This window comes from Triticum dicoccoides, chromosome 2B, assembly GCF_002162155.2.
Source record: "Triticum dicoccoides isolate Atlit2015 ecotype Zavitan chromosome 2B, WEW_v2.0, whole genome shotgun sequence".
In the NCBI taxonomy this organism is placed as follows: Eukaryota; Viridiplantae; Streptophyta; class Magnoliopsida; order Poales; family Poaceae; genus Triticum; species Triticum dicoccoides.
This window is the reverse complement of record NC_041383.1, coordinates 4,322,787-4,330,659: the sequence shown is the minus strand read 5'-3', so window position 1 is coordinate 4,330,659 and position 7,873 is coordinate 4,322,787. Positions and strand designations below refer to the sequence as shown.

At 55.2% G+C, this 7,873-nt stretch overlaps 1 pseudogene; it reads right to left on the bottom strand.

Moving 5' to 3' along the window:
- Positions 1-5,145: 5,145 nt before the first annotated feature.
- Positions 5,146-6,947, bottom strand: LOC119366752 (annotated as a pseudogene).
- Positions 6,948-7,873: the final 926 nt, after the last annotated feature.

The following is a 7,873-nucleotide window of genomic DNA, read 5'->3' as shown; positions in this document are numbered from 1 at the left end:
CCAGCCGCGCCACCATCTCCCTTGCCGCGACGTCTCACCACGCGCCGCCGCACCCCCTTCTCGGCCATGGCCTCCCCCGGTTCCACTGGTACTACCCGCAGCCGCCGCACCAGCCCGTTCGAAGGCCCCGATCCCGTCGTCATCCGCGACCTCAACCTCCTCACTCGGGTTCCCGTCGTCCTCGACCACCTCATCTCCACGTACTATGACTGGAAGACGTACTTCTCCCTCGTGTTCCGTGAGTACAATCTCCGGACATCGATAGCTCCTTGGACTCGCGCTTCATGGAGGACGATGAGGAGTGGACGTCCATCGATGCCACCATTATCCGTTGGTTCTACACCACCATCTTGAAGGACCTCTTCCACACGGTGGTCTCCGCCGACGATGACGCTCACGCCGTTTGGACCAAGCTCATCAGCCTCTTCACTGACAACGCGCTCCAACGCAAGGTTTTCTTGCACGGCGAGTTTTTTTGGGTGCCAGCAGCTCGACTCGTGTGTTGACGATTATTGCATGTGCCTCAAGAAGCTTGTTGATGAGCTCCGTGACCTCGACGAGAAGGTCTCCGATGAGCTTCTTCTCAGCACCCTCATTGCCATCCTGAACGAAGACTTCGGGAACGCCGCCTCCAACATCCCCCTCATCTCCAACCCGACCTTCCCCAAGATCGTCGCATACCTGAAGCTGGAGGAGCAGATGATGCGGATGTCGCGCACCCGGGCCACCCACATGGCCCTCACCGCCGGTACCCGTGGCGGTGCGCCGCCCACCGCCCCGACTCCCCTGCCGCGGCCCACCCCGGGCCCCTTCCAGGCGCCGCCGCCGCCCGGGTTCCCCTACCTGGCACCGTTGCAGGCCCCCTCCCCCGCCCCCCGCCGAGCAGCAGCAGCGCCGGGGCGGGCGTCGCGGCTGAGGTGGCCGCAAGCAGCAGCAGCCGGCTGCCCACGACGGGGCGCCACGCCAGCCGCAGCATCAGCTCCCGCCGGCGCCCTGGCAGGCCGGCCAGAACCTCTGGACGGGGGTTGTGCACGCGTATTCCATGCCTATACGGCGCGCCCCCATCCCCGGCTCCTTTGGCGCCCGCCCGGCCCCTCATTAGGCTCTGTACGCGGCTCCTCAGGCGTACCAGCCCGTGCCGCTCTACGGCCCCTCGGCCTATGGGCTGCCTCCGGCTGGTGGGTTTGTGGCGCCACCGCCTGAGCCGACGTCGTCAGCCCTGGCCCTCCCGCCGGCGCCTTGGAACCCCGCGCTCCTAGCGGCTCTCCACACCGCCCCCACGCCGCAGCAGTACACTAGCGGTGGCGACTAGTATATGGACACCGGAGCCACGGCTCACATGGCCGCCAACCCCGGTAACCTTCTTGCCGCTCACCCCGTTCACACCGCTGCTCGCATTACCATGGGTGACGGTTCTTCCATGCCCATTACTCATGTCGGCCATGCTGCTTTTCCTTCTAACTCCATGCCATTATATCTTTCTAATGTGATTGTTTCTCCTGACATCATGAAAAATCTTGTTTCCCTTCGTTCTCTTACATGTGAAAATCCTGTTACCGTTGAATTTGACATATTTGGCTTTTCTGTCAAGGATGCCCGTACCCGGATGGTGCTCCACCGATGTGACAACCCCAACGAGCTTTATCCGGTCCACTCATCTACCTCCTCCGTTGCTGCACCCATGGCGCTTTCCGCCGGAGTGGACCTTTGGCACGCTCGTCTTGGTCATCCCAACATCGCCACTCTTCATCATATTCTTCGGAGTTTTTCATTCACGTGTAATAAGATCGACGATCACACTTGTCATGCTTGTCGTCTCGGCAAACATGTTCATCTTCCTTTTAGCACTTCCTCGCATGTCACATCATACCCGTTTGAGTTAATTCATAGTGATGTTTGGACCTCTCCTGTTGCAAGTAACACGGGCTATCTTTATTACCTTGTCAAACTTGATAATTTGTCACACTATGTGTGGACCTTCTCGTTGCGGCGAAAGTCAGACTCTATTGCCACTCTCACCGCTTTCTACTCCTATGTCTCCACACAGTTTGGACGTCCCATTCATGCGTTGCAAACAGACAACGGGAAGGAGTTTGATAACCTTGTGATCCGCAACCTTCTCACCACACACGGGACGATCTTTGGTCTCACTTGCCCGTACACTTCGCAACAAAACGGCGGCGCTGAGCATGTGCTTCGCACTCTCAATGACTGCGTTCGCACCCTCCTCTTTCACGCCAACGTGCCCCCACGTTTTTGGCCCGACACGCTCGCCACCGCATCACTACTCATTAACATTCGTCCTTGTCGCACTCGCGGGAATTTTGCACCTCATCACCTCTTGTTTGGCACGCCACCCTCCTATGCTGAGCTCCGCATCTTCGGTTGCCTGTGCTACCCCAGCATCGCTTCCACTGCTCCTCATAAGCTCGCACCTCGGTATGTGGCCTGCATCTTTCTCGGCTATCCCCCCAATTCCAAAGGCTACCACTTCTATGATCCTATCTCACATCGGGTGGTCACTTCACGGCACGTTTACTTTGATGAGATGGTTTTTCCGTTTAGCAGGTACCTTCGGATGTTACGGCCTTGCCCACTCCCGGTGATGGCCGCCCACGTGCTTCTCTTTAACCGCCTCCCGACTTTGAGGGTGCCCCCCGCGCCACGGGTCGAGTCTCTCCCCGGTTGGATGCCCTAGGGGTTGCACCTCCCTCGGCGCCCGCGACGCCCCTCAAGTCCCCAGCCTCGACCACGCTGGCGGCCTCGCCCGCCGCCTCGCCTGCGGCCTCGCCTGCGGCCTCGCCCGCGGCCGCTTCACCCACGGCGGCCTCCCCCGTCGCCTCGCCGGTGGCCTCGCCTGCGGCAGTCACGAAGGAGGCGGGTTCTTCTTCTTCATCGCCCGTCTCCACTCCGGACCCGCTGCCCCGCCCGATGACTCGCTCTCGGGCTAGCACCCTTCGCCCGAGCACGCGGTACCCCAACGATGAGTACCTTCTCGCTGCTTCCGTCTCTGAGCCGTCTCCTCTCCCATCGTCAGCTCGAGCCGCCCTTTGGGATCCTCATTGGCTCGCTGCGATGCAGGAAGAGTTCGACGCACTCCAGCGGAACCGTACCTGGCAGCTCGTCCCTCGGCCGCCCCGGGCCAACATCATCACGGGCAAGTGGGTCTTTCGGCACAAGACTCGTCCGGACGGCACTCTCGAGCGCTATAAAGCTCGCTGGGTGGTTCGGGGCTTTCGGCAATGCACGGGCGTGGACTTCACCGACACATTTGCCCCGCTTGTTAAACCGGGCACGATCCGTGCCGTGCTCCAGCTAGTCGTGTACCGAGCTTGGCCTGTGCATCAGTTGGACGTGTCCAACGCCTTCTTGCACGGCCACCTGGCTGAGCAGGTGTTCCGTGAGCAGCCCACTGGCTTCGTCGACGCCACAGATCCAGATCATGTGTGCTGGCTCTCCTGTTCCCTTTACAGGTTGAAGCAGGCACCTCGGGCCTGGTACCAGCGCATCGCCGCCTTCCTGCAGACGCTCGGACTTACATCGACTCGCTCTGATGTGTCCCTCTTCGTGTATCATCACGGAACTGGCACGACCTACTTGCTGCTGTACGTTGATGACATCATTCTGATGGCATCCACTCTTCGCAATGAATTTGCCCTGAAGGACTTGGGTTCTCTGCATTACTTCCTTGGCATTGAGGTGGGTCGACGGCCAGATGGGTTCTTCCTGCATCAGCAGCGCTATGTCCATGAGCTTCTCGACCGAGCTGGCATGCTTAACTGCAAGCCCGCTCCCACGCCTGTCGACACCAAGGCCAAGGTTTCCGCTTTGGAGGGGTTGCCTGCATCTGATGCAGCCTTCTACCACTCCATTGTGGGCGCCTTGCAGTACTTGACCCTGACGCGCCCCGACTTGTAGTATGATGTTCAACGGGTCTGTCTTCACATGCATGCTCCGCGCGACTCTCACTGGACTCTGGTGAAGCGTATCCTCCGATACATACGCATCACCCAGTCCTTGGGACTTACGCTAACGGCCTCCGACCCCACCGACCTCGTCGCCTACTCTGATGCGGACTGGGCTGGCTGCCCGGACACACGGTGCTCCATCTCGGGGTACTGTGTCTACCTTGGACCATCCCTGATCTCCTGGTCCTCCAAGAGACAGCCCACCGTCTCCCGCTCGAGTGCCGAGGCTGAGTATCGAGCAGTGGCTAACGCTGTTGCTGAATGCTCTTGGCTCCGTCAGCTGCTCCAGGAGTTGCTTTGTGATGTTCACAAGGCCACGCTCGTCTACTGCGACAACGTCTCCGCCAACCCGGTCCACCATCGTCGGACGAAGCATATTGAGCTCGATATACACTTCGTTCGTGAGCATGTGGCTCTTGGGCGCATCCGAGTCCTCCACGTCCCGACGGCGCAGCAGTTCGCCGACGTCATGACGAAAGGACTGCCTACTTCTGTCTTCGAGGAGTTCAGGTCCAGTCTTTGCGTCTCCGGCGACGCTTCGACTGCAGGGGAGTGTTGAATATATGGTTTGTGCATGTATATTGTATAGTTTGGCCCACCTCCTAGTCATTGTATAGTTGAGGTTGTGGCCCACCTTGTACTTCATATATACGTGCGCTTTGCACCGATCAATACATCGTGAAGCATTGCCAAAACATTCGTTTCCAACAAGTTGTACACGTCTGTTAATAGTTTTTCCATTCCTCTAGCCTAACTTGACCGATCAGGTTACAGTTGCCCACGCAATATTCCAACCCGTAAGTTTTTTTTTGAGGGGCAACCGATAAGTTAAAAGGTGAAATAAAACAATTACATGTTGTAAAGTAAAGAAGGCTCAAACTTCATTTCTACCATTGCAAAAATGTGTAAAAGTCCGATGCATAAAGTCAACGTCACAAACGAATTTGAATGAGCTTCTATTGGTTTAGTCTATAGAAGTACATCGTGAGACAAATTATTTATTCCAATGTTCACCTGGGGGAGAGGCTCTCCACATGGATTTTCACTGAAAGTGGCCCAAAGCTGGGACTGAGGTATGAGAGGGTTGGTCGAGAGAGCCGATAGACGGTCACTAGACGAGGATTACATGTCGCCTATGAGCGAGCCAATTCTTCCATGTGTCCACATGTCCATTGATCTATGCAACTTTGGAGTGGACATGTGAGGTTGCTCTAATCTCTAAATCGAACTTTCTACGTACATTGATCCCGAACTTCTGGGACATGTCCAACGAGCCCGGATTGGGCTCAGCAGGGTTCACCCAGTCAAAGTGGTACAGAAGGTTTGCCAATGCAATCTCCACGGTTGATGTGCCAAACAACATACCAGGACACTGACGTCTCCCGGCCCCGAAAGGTGTGATCTCAAAATGTGTCCCCTTGTAATCTATGCTGCTCTCTTTGAACCTCTCTGGCTTAAATGTATCGGGGGCATCCCAATATCTGCAATCCCGACATATCGCGAATATATTAACCTGTACGTTGGTGCCTTCAGAAATTTTATATCCCATGATTTCACAGTCTTCTCTTGCCCTTCGGGGGAGTATAGGAGCGGGAGGGTGCAACCTCAAGACCTCCTTGATCACCATTCTCATGTAGTGGAGGTCACGAAGGTCATTGTTAGTTATGACAGATTGTTGCTGACCTACCACTTGTCGAACCTCTAGCTGTGCCTTTCTCATAGTTTCGGGATTATTTAAGAGCTCGGACATAGCCCACTCCAATGTTATTCTAGAGGTCTCAGTGCCACCCGCGAACAAGTCCTGTGAACAATTGTTGTGGGTTATACGATACGTACATATTTGGCTTCAATTATGAACAAAATATAGACAACACATACTATTTCAAACAAAGTGAGGAGTGGACACGGCAGATAACGATGAATCATCCAATAAATAGCTAGTGCTACTCATGGGGTTTATCCTCCTTATAAAAAACAAATAGAAATAGATAGAAGGTGTTGGTGACAATACTCACAAAGATGATGTCACCTATTGCCTCTAAAGTTAGAGGATACGACAAGGAGTCTTCCATGTGCAGCCTAAGCAACACGTCTAGCAAGTCCTCCTCGTCGTTGGAGCTGACTGCATCGCGCATGTCCTTACGTTGCTCAATGATGTCGGAGATGATGCGCTGGATTCGGCCATAGCTCCTCCTCATCCGTCGCTCACCGGAGCTCAGCAGCCACACTAGCCGCGACGATGGGAATAGGTCGACGAGCGAGAAGCCTCCCACCAACGCGGTGACTTCTTCCAATTCCCGGAGGTACTCACCTTGTTGTGCACACTTGCCTCCGAACACCGCCCATGCAATGACATCGTTCATCAGTGCCGATAACTTCTCTGTGAGGTTGACAATGGTGCCAGTCGAGGCGGTGATGGAACTAAGGAGGTTGCGGACTTCCTCGGACCTGATGCCCTCCATACGCCTTACCTGTGTTGAAACATATTGCCCGCCTCTTTTCCTTAGATTTAGTATTGTCGTTGTTGTTGAATAAGTTACAAAATGCAATTCTAGCCTGCTTGGCGCTGAGGAGCTCCATGGTGCAGACCTTGCGCGCCTAGTGCCAGCGGTCGCCGTAGGGGGCAAAGATGATGCCCATGCCGCTGCCATAGCCAATGACGTCCAGCGTCACGCTGCGGGGCCGCGAGGCGAACATGAGGTCCTTACTCTTCATCACCACCTCCGCCATCTCGGTGCTCGATACCACCACGGTGGGGACCTCGCCCAGCTTGAGGAACATCAGTGGGCCATGCCGGCTAGACAACACCACCATGATGTGGTGCGGGAGGACACCGAAGACGTGGTGGAGGCTGCCGATGATCGGAAGGGTCCATGGGCCGGGAGGAAGCTGATGCCTATTGTGGGTGGGACGAAGAAACCAAAGGAGGAGCACTATGGCTAAGGCAATGAATGATATGCTTGAAATTGTTACCTCCATGTCATGGAGCTGGGAGCTAGCTAGTAACCGGGAAGTTTAGTACTAACCAGTGAGTTTATACACGGATGTCATGGTACCATTCGTATTTATGGATCAGATATGCAGCACAAGACATGAGATTGGTTGGGATTTGGAAACCAAACTTACCTACTCACTACAGGAATCAGGTAATTTGCCATCTGTGAATCACAAACGGCAAAGACCTAAATACAGACGGCAAAGAGTTTGCCATCAGGATGCAGACGGCAAAGTCAGACGGCAAAGATAAGTCGGCAAAGAATACTTTGCCGTCAGCTTTTCATTAGACACACGACAAAGACTTTGCCGTCAGCCATTCTCAGTATTTTGCCGTCTGCACAAATAATAACAGACGGCAAAGAAGCACCTTTGCTGTCAGCCTAAACGTGCTCTTTGCCATCAGCACAACTACTTCACAGATGGCAAAGTTTTTTTTAATTTTTTAAAAAATACGCTGCACGCATGAACATCAACAAGGCTTGAAGGACTAGAGCAAAATTGTGCTACAACATTCTTACGCAAGAAACTTACAGATCTGAACACCAACAGTTTCTTTATAGATCAAATTACAAAATTCTTCTACAACTTATTTACAGAGAAAGAGTGTTCGGTGCGTTGGCTGGGGCTGTCGGTGGCGCGAGCGGCGGCGGCCGGTAGCTCGAGACCGCATCGGGCGCAGTCCTTCTCTTCGTAGGAGGCGCGGGGCAGCCCCCGTCGGCAGCCGGCACGGTCCTTCTCTTCGTAGGAGGAGCGGGGCAGCCCCCGTCGGCAGCTGTGCGGGCCATGGAGCTGCTCGGCGTGCTGCACCAGTTGGGGGCGAACGGCAGCAACCCTTCTCCTCCATCGATGCTCCTTGCGACAGTCGGTGGCGCAAGCGGCGAACGGTGAACCGAGCGGCGACGGCGACG